Source organism: Bos taurus, chromosome 8 (genome assembly GCF_002263795.3).
Source record: "Bos taurus isolate L1 Dominette 01449 registration number 42190680 breed Hereford chromosome 8, ARS-UCD2.0, whole genome shotgun sequence".
NCBI classification, from domain to species: domain Eukaryota; kingdom Metazoa; phylum Chordata; class Mammalia; order Artiodactyla; family Bovidae; genus Bos; species Bos taurus.
In genome coordinates, this window is record NC_037335.1 from 35009351 (window position 1) to 35025390 (window position 16040).

At 36.9% G+C, this 16040-nt stretch overlaps 1 protein-coding gene across 20 annotated transcripts in view; it reads left to right on the plus strand.

Moving 5' to 3' along the window:
• Nucleotides 1-16040, plus strand: part of PTPRD (protein tyrosine phosphatase receptor type D) — a 2536342-nt gene that overhangs the window by 941946 nt on the left and 1578356 nt on the right. For all 20 annotated transcript variants that reach the window (XM_059889411.1, XM_059889419.1, XM_059889414.1 and 17 more), the window contains exon 5: nt 9230-9271. The gene's annotated coding sequence lies outside the window, so the exon portion shown is untranslated. The remainder of the gene's footprint in view (nt 1-9229; nt 9272-16040) is intronic.

The window sequence follows — 16040 nt, forward strand, 5'->3', positions numbered from 1 at the left end:
TATGCCTTTCAACCAAGAAGATGTGAGGAAGTATATACTGACTATTTGGAAAATGTGTGAGTAAAATTAGCTGGCTCTTATCTAGTTTACAGGTAAGGTCTGCTGTCTGATGTGCTATGAAGTGGAAGCAAACAGCTGTTGGAAAGAGGATAATGGTGCTTTACCAAACTATATCGATCTTTCTTTTTTGTTTTAAACTTAATTTTTTGAAAAAAAATTTTTTTTAATATAATGGAAAGTCCAGTGAAAGTCACCATCTCTATTTTAACATATAATGGCTGATTAGTTATTAAACTAGCATGTTCATTATTATAAAATAAAAGGAGACATGACTGAGCAACTTCACTTTCCCTTTTCCCTTTCATGCATTGGAGAAGGAAATGGCAACCCACTCCAGTGTTCTTGCCTGGAGAATCCCAGGGATGGGGGAGCCTGGTGGGCTGCCGTCTCTGGGGTCGCACAGAGTTGGACATGACTGAAGCGACGTAGCAGCAGCAGCAGCAGACTGTTTGGGGTATTTTTTTCATATATAAAAAAGAGCAAGTGATAATAAATTATTCTATGAAACATGGTTAATTCTTAATCCATTTATTCAGTAAATGTTTTCTTAGTGTCTATTATGTGCCAGACATTGTGCTAGGCGCTAAATAAGAGAATTCAAACAGCAAAGTCCCTCCTGTTTAGAAACTGAGAAGTATTTGGAAGAGACTCACCTTTAAAGCAAAAATTAGAGTATAGGGTTATAATACAGAAATGCAAGGCATATCAGAAATACACATCTTAGGGTCATATAAACAAACTCAAGGAAAGGATGGAAAGGGGCATGGTATGAGATGAGCTATGAAGGACTCAGCATGAGTAGGAACTTAGCTATAAGAGAAAACAGGAAAATATTATTCAGAAAACAAGAAACAAATATGAAAGACACAGAAGTGAAAGAAAATAGCATATTCAGGAACAGCAAGTGTGTTTATTTATTATTTTTTTCAGGAGCAGAAGGGTGACATAAGTGAATTGTGGGAGATAAGCAAGAAAGGAACTATATTTTCATAAAATGCCAAAGCTGAGTTTATATATTGTCTTAAGTGATGAAAAGCTCTTTTAGGACATTAGTGGAAGAAGGACACAAACTGAATTCATTCTGGGGATAATATGACTATTACAAAACAAAAGACTGCATAAGTAAAGAATTAAAGACAGAGTAATTAGAAGATTCTAGCTTCTGGGTGTTGTATGAAACTCCACTCTTCTTCCCCAAAGAAAGTTTAAGGGTAGAACTACAACTACTCAAGACTGAGTGAATCCTAAGATTGAAATTCTAATTATTTCATTTTACAATGCAGAAAATGAGGTCAGACGGTTTAAATGACTTGCCCAAAGACACAGAATTTCTGACAAAGCTATAACTTAGTAACTTGATTTCCTCTTTCTCAAAAAACACAGATTAAAATTCACAAGGAGCCAGCCCTTCAGCTTCATAGAAGTATTTTAACTAAAGTATTAATGATGATATATCTGTGTTAGCAGTACCATAAAACAAGTGACCTTCATGGACAAAACTCTCTGTGGTTAAAATTAAAAAGACAAAGGAAAATGAGATCTGATTATTAATATAATTAGTTGATCCAGTGCAGTGTCAGATCTATAAATGCCAGTTATTGACTGATGATAATGGAACATTCAAATCTTGAAACTGGTGCTGAAGTCCTGCTCTTGGAAATAATGAGGGACCTGCTCCCTCCATCCTGCCTCCTTGCAAGGTGCTACTACTACATTCTGAATAAACCCAGCATGAGGGCAGTGCTGCTGTTGCTCCACATTAAATCCATTGCTTTTGTTTTCTGTTGTAGGTTCTGATTTTTTTGAAATTTGGACATTTATGAAGTGCAATCATGAATATGATGGGGAGAGAACATTATAAGCAACCCTTCTTAAGAATTATCAGATTTGCAGTATGTTCACAAAATTCAAACAAAAAAATATATATGGAGTGTAACCTACTATAGTGCTTAGTATTTACATAGAATCATTTTTTTTTTTTAAATAACCAGCTTGAGGCTTCTTTTGGTGCCTAAATCACACTGATATGTATAATTTGGTAACCACATTGCTACTGGCTCTCTCAGACTAAAAATTTCAGTGTCTGATAAATAGAATTAGTTGTTCATATAGAGATCACTTTACAGGTACATATATTTATTCAGGTGGATGATTTTAGTGGGCTGTTATACTTGATAATGTTCACTATGAGATTATTCAGACTACCATCATCCCTAGTGAGGATCAATGATTTGCCCAAGAGCATAGGTTACAAAATAATAAAACAATGTTTTATTTCTGAAAATATAAATTTGCTAAACTTTCATTTGATGATCATGGTACAGTAAGGTTTAGCCTGTTGCATTCCAATAAAACAATGCATGTGCCTCGTGACAAAGAGGATAGGTCAAAGTGTGGAATATTTTTTTTGTTTTTTGGTTTTTTTTTTAACTTTATTTTATTTTTAAACTTTACAATATTGTATTAGTTTTGCCAAATATCAAAATGAATCTGCCACAGGTATACCTGTGTTCCCCATCCTGAACCCTCCTCCCCCCCCATACCCTCCCTCTGGGTCCTCCGAGTGCACCAGCCCCAAGCATCCAGTATTGTGCATCGAACCTGGACTGACAACTCGTTTCATACATGATATTATACATGTTTCAATGTCATTCTCCCAAATCTCCCCACCCTCTCCCTCTCCCACAGAGTCCATAAGACTGATCTATACATCAGTGTCTCTTTTGCTGTCTCGTACACAGGGTTACTGTTACCATCTTTCTAAATTCCATATATATATGTTAGTATACTGTATTGGTGTTTTTCCTTCTGGCTTACTTCACTCTGTATAATAGGTTCCAGTTTCATCCATCTCATTAGAACTGACTCAAGTGTATTCTTTTTAATGGCTGAGTAATACTCCATTGTGTATATGTACCACAGCTTTCTTATCCATTCATCTGCTGATGGGCATCTAGTATATTATTTAGTCTTTATGGCTTATGCCATGGGATACTTTGTGATACCTCTGTTAGGGAAGAAAAAAATACTTCATCTTGATCCTCCAAATGAGAAAAGAAAGTTGCAATTGGATGTCATCTTTGCCAATTATTTTGGGTGTAATGAGAGAGAGACAGGCAAGAGTGTCTGTCTCTTCATTTCAAGAGTGAAGCGGTTGCCAGTTTGTAGTCACAGATTGTAACTGTGCAAAATCTCTTTCTCCCTATTCCTTCCAAGGTAATGAAGGATTCTGCTGAAAAACTTATGTCTACTTGTTGGAATTGAGTTTTTCATTAATTTATAAAAGGAAGCTCTTTGTTTTAAGGGGAGCAAGACTAAAGGGAATTCCTGAAATTGTGGATTTAGTTTTACATAACTGAACCCTATTGTATCGTGATATTCACCTAAAATTCTGAAGCTTACTTTATATTCCCACACTGTTAAAATTTGTTGAGAGTATGGTTGCAAATTAAAGTACAATATTTCCTCACCCATGAGAGTAATTCAGCTTCTCTATTAGGAGATATTTAAAGTATTACCATTTTGCAGGGAGAGGAGCTAGTATAAATAGTAGTGAAGTGGATTATCAGAATACATAAATGCTTGTCAGCATCTGTTGATATGTCCTTTTGAGAGAGTCCCAGAAGTGAATAACTGGGTGAAAGGGGGCACATATTTTGTAGTCTTTGATGCATGCTGGAAAATTGCTTTCCAGTTTATACTACCGCTGTCAATGAGAGAAGACGGCAATTGTACCACACTTGTTCGTTACTATCAAAACAAATGAAATACCACACAAAGCTGCTCTATAAAAAAAGTATTATTTACTTTTTGCAAACAAATACCCTCGAAGATAGATACAGGCCAACCCATTTTCAGTAATTAGAATCTTTGTGTTAGATTCTTTAAGTCAAGAGAGAATCACTTTAAGAGTACATTGGGGAGACAAGAAAGAGAAGCTGTGTCCACTGATAGACAAGCCCTTGAAACCTGGAAACGTTAGGAGAACACTGATTATGCAATAAGCCCATTATAGAGAAAGATAAGTATTGATAGGAAAAACAGAAGACTGTCTAAGATAACATTTACCTCTGTTACACATTTGAGTAGAGCTGCAATATAATTTAGAAATTACAAATTGTGTTAGCTTTCTAGGTCTGGCATAAAACAGCATATCTATTGAACTTGCTCCTGAAATTGGGTCATTCATCAGTAGGGAAATGAAAATGGAGTGAAAATTTTCTCTGAGATAGGATGAAACATTGTCATTTTTAAGGACCTAACATTTAAATAAGGTAGTGTGGAATAACTCTGCCCCTATCCTTATGATATTCTGACAGATTTGACAGGGAAAAATGATACAGTCTGGAGAAAGTCTTCCATGTTAAGCTCTATGGCTTATGCTTACAACCCCATTGTATGTAAAATGGAAATGAATACATCCAGTTGTAACCATAAATAACATAAAGTTATTCCATACATCACAGTATGAATAAGGCACGGAAAAATTAAATGTAGCTTTTAAATACATGCATTGACTCATGCGTATATTAACAACTATTTACTTGATATGACTAAAGAAAAAGACAGGAATAAGAAATAGTTTAAAATACTTTGTATCTGAAAATTACTGAAATATAACTGTATAGTCAAATTTATTGGATACTAATCATTAGTAAAGGTGGGAGTAATAACAAAGTCTATAAAGCACTCATATTTCATATAAGGGGCATAAATCACTGTGTTGTTTATTTATTTTGGAGTAAAACAGTGTTTCTGCTCCGGTAAAGTAACTGTTGGCTTAGATATACTTTGATAAGAACACTTCTTGTGCTCAAAACATAGTAAGGACATAGGCATATTTGAACATTTCTAAGCTTTCTCTCGGAGAAGGCAATGGCACCCCACTCCAGTGTTCTTGCCTGGAAAATCCCATAGACGGGGGAGCCTGGTAGGCTACAGTCCATGGGGTCGCTATACAAAAATAAAAACATTCCTCTTTCTTTCCCTAGTACATCACTTTTAGCTGTACAAATTCATCTGTAATTAATGAATGGTTTTAGGGAATTTCCTCCTGAGATTTTGGCTTTTGCAGAGAAGTTCCTTGAAGGCAGCCAACAAATTAAAACATGGTATGTTTTATAGTTTGTAAATATCGTTAAATCAATATCAAGGAAACATTGTAGTTTACAGATTAAATACCCTTAGCAATGGGATAATGAAACTCTCAAATGAACAAAATGAGAATGGTGCAGAATTATACTTTTATCATGAATAGTAGCAACTGTTTTCAAAGTTTGCTGCTGCTGCAGCTGCTACGTCGCTTCAGTCGTGTCCAACTCTGTGCGACCCCAGAGACGGCAGCCCACCAGGCTCCCCCATCCCTGGGATTCTCCAGGCAAGAACACTGGAGTGGGTTGCCATTTCCTTCTCCAATGCATGAAAGTGAAAAGGGAAAGTGAAGTCGCTCAGTCGTGTCCAACTCTTAGTGACCCCATGGACTGCAGCCCACCAGGCTCCTCCATCCTTGGGATTTTTCAGGCAGGAGTACTGGAGTGGGGTGCCATTGCCTTCTCCGTTTCAAAGTTTAGTTTTAGTCAAAGTCACTACATCAGATCAGATCAGATCAGTCGCTCAGTCGTGTCCGACTCTTTGAGACCCCATGAATTGCAGCACTCCAGGCCTCCCTGTCCATCACCAACTCTTGGAGTTCACTCAGACTCATGTCCATCGAGTCAGTGATGCCATCCAGCCATCTCATCCTCTGTCGGCCCCTTCTCCTCTTGCCCCCAATCCCTCCCAGCATCAGAGTCTTTTCCAATGAGTCAACTCTTCGCATGAGGTGGCCAAAGTACTGGAGTTTCAGCTTTAGCCTCATTCCTTCCAAAAAAATCCCAGGGCTGATTTCCTTCAGAATGGACTGGTTGGATCTCCTTGCACTCCAAGGGACTCTCAAGAGTCTTCTCCAACACCACAGTTTAAAAGCATCAGTTCTTCGGCGCTCAGCCTTCTTTACAGTCCAACTCTCACATCCATACATGACCACAGGAAAAACCATAGCCTTGATTAGACGAACCTTTGTTGGCAAAGTAATGTCTCTGCTTTTTAATATGCTATCTAGGTTGGTCATAACTTTCCTTCCAAGGAGTAAGCATCTTTTAATTTCATGGCTGCAGTCACCATCTGCAGTGATTTTGGAGCCTAGAAAAATAAAGTCTGACACTACATACACATATTGTTTTTTATGAAAGTATTCAATAGCCATATATCTTAGATTTGCTTAATGAAATTCAGTTGTTATTTTATGTAAATTAAAAAATAGAACAGTAATATTCAAAAACCTTTTATTTTGATTGTTAAGTATTGAATTAATATTTGATATATTATTAGATTTGTAAAATTATACAAATATCCTATCTCTTAAGCTGAATTATTTCAAGCAATGTGATATATGACCTTGAATTTAGTGTTCTTTGAGAGTAAGACTAACAAAAATGATAATCCACTAAAATATTTTCTGACCTTAAATAACATTTGAGAAAAGGAATGAGGATGTAGTTCCCTATAGGGTTCAGATTGAAACAAAACTTTGTGGCTATTATCTGATCAACCTGAATTCAATGCATGGCTTCATTAAGCACTAGGTGTGCAGTATTTAAGTAGGACTGTTGACTAGGGTTAGTATTCTTTTTGCTGAAGACTCACTCTACATAAATGATATAATCTCATCATTTGGAAGGGTTTTTGAAGAGCTTATGTAGCAGGAGGCTCCCATATCCCCTGCTAATTCAAACAGGGTTTCTCAACTTAAGAACATGATTGATATTTTAAGCTGAAAAAACTTTTTATTGTGGAAGTTTGTCATGTGAATTGTAGGATGTTTTGCAGCATCCCTGGCCTCTACCTACTAGTTATGCCTATAGCCCCTCACCCCGACTCCCGCCCCCAGTTAGGACACCAAAAATGTCTCCAGGGTTTGGTAAATGTCTCTGGCCATGAGAGTGGAAGGAGGAAATTACACCTGGTAGAAAATGCCTGTGTTAAAACCATTAAATGTACATATGTCCCTTTCCTCTTGAGCCTTCCCCACCCCCACTTCTGATCTCACCCCTCTAGGTCATCACAGAACACCAGACTGGGCTCCCTGTGTTATACAGCAACTTCTCGCATATCCACTTACACACAATAGTGTGGGTGTTGATGCTACCTTCTCCCTTTGTCCCATTCACTCCCTCCCCCACTGTGTCTACAAGTCTGTTACCTTCATCTGCATCTCAGGAGGGATAGGATATATGTATAGTTATGACCGATTCATGTTGTTGTACCGCAGAAACCAATACAACATTGTAAAAATACAAAAAAAAAAAAATCACACAAAAATACAATGAAACAGTGTCAATGAAATGATGATAGGTCACCACCTCCCCTTCACTACTGTGGTAGTGGTTTAGTTGCTAAGTTGTGTCCGACTCTTGTGACCCCATGGATTGTAGCCCGCCAGGTTCCTCTGTCCATGGGATTCTCCAGGCAAGAATACTGGAATGGGTTGCCATGCCCTCCTCCAGGGGCTCTTCCCGACCCTAGAATCAAACCCAGGTCTCCTGCATTGCAGGTAGATTTTTTATCAACTGAGCTATGAGGGAAAACACTTCATTACCATCACGATATATAAAAAATAACAACCAATCAAAACATAGCTTTCCAAATATATTGCCTATCAGGTTTGATATTTAAATTTTTCCTTATTGAGTCTATAGGTGTTTTATTCTTGTCATTGTATTCTTCCCTTTTCCCCCATTTTCTCATCTGAAGTCTTTTTTCCTCTCTTAATTCTAACCTATGCTAAGTTCAATTAAACCACTATTTTGAAATATGTCTCCTTCCTTTTCTCTTGCGACTTATTTCCACTTAAAGGAGTATATGTTCCTTTCAGAAAAATCAAAACAAATACCCTTAATCCTATCTTTAAACCCCCAATTATTCCTATCAGGCCAGAGAAGTGGATATTTTAGGATATGGAGATTGTGTGTTTTGTGAATTCAGCCCTGACTTTGTTGACAATATGCTTTTCTGTGATAAATTCATTATCCTGGCTGTAATGCTGACTATCTAGAGTTTTGTACTTTCTCTTCACCCTATAATTCTGCTCCCATGAATGTTAGGCAGTTGGAGTCTTGCTTGACTGGTGGAAAACTTTAAGTGCCTCCCTGTCATTTACTGAGATTTTCTGTTCCTCTAGTCAGGCCAGAGCATAAGCAAAACACAGAACCTAGAATTATAGCTATTAGATACCACTTAAAATGCATCATTCCCTGCAAAAAAAAAAAAAAAAAAAGAGTTCTTACACTTACATCTGTACATTTCTGTGAGTGGATGGGTCTTTGAACATATTTGGAAGTGTGTCACTGCATCTAATTGAATAATGAAATAGAAGTGATGAAAATATTGGACTCTAGTGTAGCAATATGTGATTCTGTTTCCTCTTTTGATTTCTAAAGTACTCAAGTTGATTTGAATGTATTTAAATCTATTATCTGCACATATTTTAGTTTCACTGCATGAAAGTTTGAAACATTAATCCTGTGAAAATGATTCTCTGTTAACTCTAATTGAGGCTCTGATGCCATTTTTGATCAACAAATATTCTAAGGCTTTTGTTATTATAAAACATGTGAAACTTGTCTCTTAATTTTCCTGTTTTGAATATAATAATTCATTTAGCATTTTGGAAAAGTAATGTCTCAATTTTTGCCTAAATTTATGTATCAGGGTTTACTTCTTTCTGAGAAAAACATTTATTTTAAGATATAAAGGAATAGAGTTCATTTGGAGATTAAGATTGAGTGTTATATCAGAGTATTTATCTCTAATTTTTCTTAATGAACTTCATCTATAAAAGTCAAAAAGACCATCTCTTTGAAGTTAATGGCAGATTCCCACTTTGAGCAATGTTTGAGTTTAAAGCATGTTGCTGTTTTATGTGTTGGTATTTCTCAATCTGTTCTTAATACTAAGTGTATTAATAAGTATTTTAGTATTGAGTTTGAGTTTAAGCATGTTGAGTTTAAAGCATGTTGAGTTTAAAGCATGTTTGAGTTTAAAGCATGTTGCTGTTTTATGTGTTGGTATTTCTCAATCTGTTCTTAATACTAAGTGTATTAATAAGTATCAAATATATTTTTCACAATAGGTTCCTGTCCTGAGACCACAGCAGGATGTGCCTTGGTCAAAGGTATGCCTATTTGAAATATATTTCCAACTTTCTTCATGAGTAACATATACGAATGTTATAACAATTGCATTATTGTCTCAGGCTTAGCTGTATGGAATTGTAATACATGTTTATGTATATGATATATACTCTTTGATCTGGCAAAATATGACTCTAGTGATAAAGTAACAGAATGAAAAAGTCTAATTGTTAAATGCATAGTATTGCCTTGCCACAGGATGTCTTAATCCACACAACCTATATTCAAAGAACTGTTGTTGCTAATGTGCCTGTTAGCAAAGCAGTGGGACTATTCTAAGGCTGATGGAAGGTATTTAACACAGTCATTAGTGATGCTGATGAATAAATTATTGAAATAGGATATAGGTTAGTTAAATTGCCTGTCAAAAACTACATGTCTAGTTTTGGCAAATCAAATGTTGAAATCATTTAAAAATTACAAATTGGCATGAAAATAGGAAGCAGGCAGGAAAATATGTACACATATAGCTAAATAAGATGTTAATGTGGTACCCGAAAGATAAGGGGGTCAGTATAAGGCTGGTAAAGGATGCCTATGATTTCAAAATTGAATTCTGTTATTAAAAAAAATGGAACAAAGAACACTGCAAAGATCAAGAATTGTAGTAACCTTGAATCCTATAACATAGCTGAAAAGAAAATGTATACCGTGAATAAAAAGTACTTGGTGGGAAATCTGAGTTAGGACTATAGAGACTGAGATCCTCAGGGACTGTAGTGGACAGGATGAAGACTATTTAAAGTAAAACTGAAACTCACAGATAGGAGCAATTAAACCCAGTTCTTTGCTATGGAGAAAGTAGATGAAAAGATGAACTAACACATGAGGAACTTAAGTGATAAAGTATTGATACAAGCTCTGATGTTGTTCATTTAGAGATATTTAAATATCAAATGGATTCACAAATGTCTGTTATAATTTCTCTAAATCTTCTCTAGATCATTTATTCTATTTGGGGTCCTTCCAAACCCCACAAAGAATTTGGCAAGGCAGTTCTTTTTATTTTTCTGCGTGATAAAGTAACTTTAGATTGAAAGAAAACTTGGAAGTTGTTTTGTGCTTATAAGAAAAATTGTGGCTACATATGCCATCATGAATAATAATTGATGTCTGTTCTATTTTACGCATAGTTCTTTTTTGAAAATACACTTATATACACATTTATGTTTTAAATTTGGCTCTAAATTATGTTATGTGTTCCACATGTTACCCTTCCAGGAAAGAATAAACTACTCATCTGCATATCTGGATAATTTTCTGAGATTTTAAAATTGAAATACACTGTTTTTTTTTTTTTCCCCTCTTTTCATAAGCTTTTCCTCTTAGTCATTTTTCAGCCTCTATTCAGAGACTAGTGTGACTTTAGAATATCCAAGGAAAGCATGCCAGCCAATGTATTCTGCCAGACAGGGAATGAATGGCTCCAGGCACAAACCTCTGTTGTGTCAGGGCTCTGGCATGACACTTGGCAGGGAACTAAATCAAATAGCACAATGCAAATAATCTTAGTTTTCAATAGATGTGCAGCCTCAACCTCAAGCCTGCTGCTGGTCATTACTACTTTTTCCCCTGGTATTCCGCAGAGCAGTATTTCTGATAATGAACTGAAAACTAGGGCATTTCCTAGGTGTTCTCACAGTGTGAGGAAGTGGGAGGATTGTGGCTTTGAAACTGGACCTTTTTGAGTTTTAAGAGCCACTCTGTCACTCACTAGCTGTCCTGGCCAGGTTATTTCAGATATAAAATGGATTTAGCAATAATTTTCACAGAGGTTTTGTGACTATTAAAATGATAAATTTGTTATAAAGCACATCTTTATACATGCTACATAATAGACATTTAATAAATGTTCTTTTACCACTTCCCATTTCTGTAATGAGTTCAGTTTTGTGTTAAACTTGTAAATAATTATCTCTATCATTCTGTGAATAGAAGAGAAATGACTCTGCATTTGTAAATTTGAGGTTATATAAGCCTGTATAATATGTCTTTATCTTTGCACAATCTTTTTGATAAAAGAAGTGTTGTGAACTTCTTAACCATTTTTATATCGGTTCCTTTTTTAAAATATTACATTTCATTTACAAATTTACATTACATTTATATTATTTAATATTACATTACATTACCTGTGGCAGATTCATTTTGATATTTGGCAAAACTAATACAATTGTGTAAAGTTTAAAAATAAAATAAAATTTAAAAAAAATATATTACATTTGAGGGAGCTCCCTGGCAGTCTAGTAGTTAGGACCGTCTTTCATTGCTGGGGCCTGGGTGAAATCACTGGTCAGGGAACTAAGATCCCACAAGTTGTGTAGAATGGCCAAAAAAATTGCCCTTGATACAAAGGGTCTTTATGTTGTACAAGAGTGTAACGCATGTCTTTGATTTAATTTTAGCCCTCGTTAGTGTGCTCAAGGATGAAAAACCATATTGTAAAATGTAGATGGCTTAGAAAAATTATACATCTCTCCTACACACCCAAATTATCTTAGTTTCAATAGTTTACTTCAGCTCACTTACTGAGAAATTACTGTATCTCATATAGAGTGTTAGGTGCTACGAGTGCAGAGAAGAAACTTAAATAGAGGTTCTCTGCCTTCAGGGAAATGAACATCAGGAGACTAGGAAACATGTCATTTTAAAATGATGTGGTAACATGATACAGGGGTGAGGTGCCAATGAGAGGGCCTTATGAAAAAGTCATTCTAATCAGTCTGGCTCCCTGGAGGGCTTGACACTCAGGTGTCTTAAAAGGTGATGATCAACTGGTTGATTACCAGTCAAATGTGGAAGCACAATGGTGGGAAGGTGTCAAAAAAAGGAAGGGAAATCAGTTAGGAATCTGTTGTCTGAACTAAAAGAGAGATGGTGGTATGGATTTGGAATTGGAAAGTGAAATCCTCCCACCTGTTCCTGAAGGTAAAATTTAAGTTATATTTGAAGGTTATTTTTGTAGGAGTAAGATGTTTATCAATAACCTCAAATATGCAGATGACACCACCCTTATGGCAGAAAGTGAAGGTGAACTAAAAAGCCTCTTGATGAAAGTGAAAGAGGAGAGTGAAAAGTTGGCTTAAAGCTCAACATTCAGAAAACTAAGATCATGGCATCTAGTCCCATCACTTCATGGGAAATAGATGGGGAAACAGTGGAAACAGTGTCAGACTTTATTTTGGGGGCTCCAAAATCACTGCAGATGGTGATTTCAGCCATGAAATTAAAAGATGCTTCCTTCTTGGAAGAAAAATTATAACCAACCTAGATAGCATATTGAAAAGCAGGGACATTACTTTGCCAACAAAGTCCATCTAGTCAAGGCTATGATTTTTCCAGTGGTCATGTATGGATGTGAGAGTTGGACTGTGAAGAAAGCTGAGCGCCGAAGAATTGATGCTTTTGAACTGTGGTGCTGGAGAAGACTCTTGAGAGTCCCTTCAACTGCAAGGAGATCCAACCAGTCCATTCTAAAGGAGATCAGCCCTGGGTGTTCTTTGGAAGGAAAGATACTAAAGCTGAAACTCCAGTACTTTGGCCACCTCATGCAAAGGGTTGACTCATTGGAAAAGACTCTGATGCTGGGAGGGATTGGGGGCAGGCGGAGAGGGGACGACAGAGGATGAGATGGCTGGATGGCATCACCAACTTGATGGACGTGAGTTTGAGTGAACTCCAGGAGTTGGTGATGGACAGGGAGGCCTGGCGTGCTGCGATTCATGGGGTCGCAAAGAGTCAGACACGACGGAGCGACTGAACTGAACTGAACTGAAGATGTTTATCATAGGGTTACTTATAACATGATAATAGGAACAAAAATAGCTGTCAAATTATAAGGATACTGTCAAATAAATTATATTTAAGACATTTAATAAATGTGTTATAAATAAACAACTACATAATTGTAAAAATTTTACTACTACATAATAGTAAAATTCATTATTTTGAAGATCATTTAAGGAGGCTGTGTCTTAAAAATCAGGACTCAAACAATTATACATATGATGTGCTTTTGTTAGGGGACAGGGATCAAGGAGAGCACACAGAAAGAAATGCATTCAGCGTCATTAATGGTGATTATGCTTATGTGGTAGATATGTGTGACTTTTTTGATATTTTGATGTCTTTTATATTTTATATAATTGCACTGAACACATTCTGTGTGACACTCCTGAGTCCTAACTACTGATGTTCATACCTTTTTGTAATCCCTTCCCATAGATGTAGGCAGAACCTCTGACTTTCTTCTAGCCTATGGAGTATGGAGAAGGTGACAGGATACCACTCCTGTGATTGTTATGTGACAGCACTAATGAGTTTACAGTCCCATGTGTACACCGCATTATATAAGACTATGTTTTCTTTTTAGAAGTTGGCTCCTGCTCTCCTGCTGGCCTTGAAGTAAGCTGCCATGGTGGGAGAGGGTCTATAGAGAGGGAAACATGGCAAGAAACTGAAAGCCTCTATAGCTGACAGTGGCTTCTGGATGACAGCCAGCAAGAAGTCAAGGATGTAATTCCTATAGTCATAAGATATATTGTGCATGCACCCTGAGTAAACTTGTGTGAAATAACAAATAAATATAAATATATATACACATATGTATGTGTGTATGTATGTGTATATATGTATGTACACACACACACATGTATATATCTGCCCCCAGTTCCTGGCACAGAACCTTAAAACCACTGCAATTTCCTAAGAGTACTAGGAGTATCTTTTGTTGTAATATTTTTTCTTTGACCCTTGTTCCTAATGCAGAATTCTTAACACCATTTGGAATTTTCTGGGAGACAGGAGTCTTTTCATTCTAGTGATGTGACTCCTAGATAGCTCCATGATGGGGCTAGTCACTAAAAAAATAAATAAATAAAACCAAGACATGATTAGAAGATTAGAACTTTCAGACTCCCTTCCTGTTTTTTCAAGAAAAGGGAGAAAGGCTAGAGATTGAGTTATGATTGATCATATCTCCGTGATGAAACCTTTAAAAAAAATCACTCAAATAAATGGCTTGGAGGGCTTATGGTGAATAAATCCACATGCTAGAATGGTGACACACCCAAACTCCATCGGGACAGAAGCTCCAGCCCTCAGGGCTCTTCTAGATCTCATTCTATGTCTCTTCATCTTGTTCATTCATACACTTTAATAGATCGATATTTGTAATAAGGGCTCAACTTATGGCTCAGCTGGTAAAGAATCTGCCTGCAATGTGGGAGACCTAGGTTCAATCCCTGGGTTGGGAAGATCTCCTGGAATCTAGTGAGTAAGCTGTTTTCCTGAGTTCTGTGCGTCACTCTGGCACATGAATCAAATCCAAGGACAAGGGTCATGGGAACTTCTGATTTATAGCTAGTTGGTTAGAAGCACAGGTAACAACTTGGACCGGAGATTGGCATCTCAGTGTTTGTGGGGAAGTGGGGCAGTCTTATGAGACTGAGCCCTTAACCTATAAGATCGTTGCTAAGGTGACTCGGGCTGGTGTCAGAAGTGAATTTTATTCTAGGATCCCCACTTGGTATCTGAGAAATGCATGATGTGGTAAAATTCCACACATCTGGTATCAGAAGCATTGTGAGTGAGAGTAAAGGAGAACACTTGGCTTTTTCCATACAAGTTGAAAGTGGATATATTGATAGTGGATTTTTCAGATAAGAACCTGATATTTTAGTTGCAGCCATGCAAAGGACTAACCCAAGTCATGCTTGGGTGTATGCCCATAAACTTCAAGATAATAAATGTGTGTTTTGAGCTGCTAAATTTGTGGTAATTTGTTATATAGCAGAGGAAAATAATTGCTGCAGACTTAATTGTGTCCTCCTCAAATTCATATATTGAAGATCTCACCCCAATGTGACTATTTAGAGGTTAGGCTTTTAGGAGGTAATTAAAGTACATGACCTACAGGTAGGTTCATGATCTGATAGTATTCATGGTTTTACAAGAATCTATCCCACTACTCCACCATCCTTTGTATGCACAAAAAGGAGTCATGTGAGCACAAAGTAAGATGGTAGCTGCCTACAAGCCAACAGAAGAAAACTCAGAGTGACACCTATCTTTCCTCTTTGCATCCCTAGCAACATATGGTGTCATCAATCTTTGTATTTTAGCCATTCTGATAGATGCACAGTGATATCTCACTGTAGTATTCATTTTCATTTATCTAATGGCTAGTGAGTTTGAACATCTTTTTATGTGCTTACATGGCATCTTTGTATCCTTTCAGTGAAATACCTCTTTATGTATTTTTTCATGCAAGGAGTGCTACTGTTTAACTGCTAAGATTTAAGAGTTCTTACGGTTAGTATGTCGAGTAATATATATATGATGGCTGATTGGAGATGGTGGATTCAATGAAAATGTGTTATCTAGAAGTCCAGATAAGGAAACAGTAAGAAGGTAGTTTTACATATAATTTGGAAGCCTTGGGGAAATATGAAGAATAGAAGTCTATTATAAGGATAAGATACCTTCCTTATACCAGAGATACCAGGGCTTCCCTGATAGCTCAGCTGGTAAAGAATCTGCCTGCAATGCAGGTGACCCTGGTTCCATTCCTGGGTTGGGAAGATCCTCTGGAGAAGGCATAGGCTACCCACTCCAGTATTCTTGGGTTTCCCTGGTGGCTCAGCTGGTGAAGAATTCACCTGCAATGCAGGAAACCTGGGTTTGATCCCTGGGTTGGGAAGATCCCCTGGAGAAGGGAACCACTACCCACTCCAGTATTCTGGCCTGGAG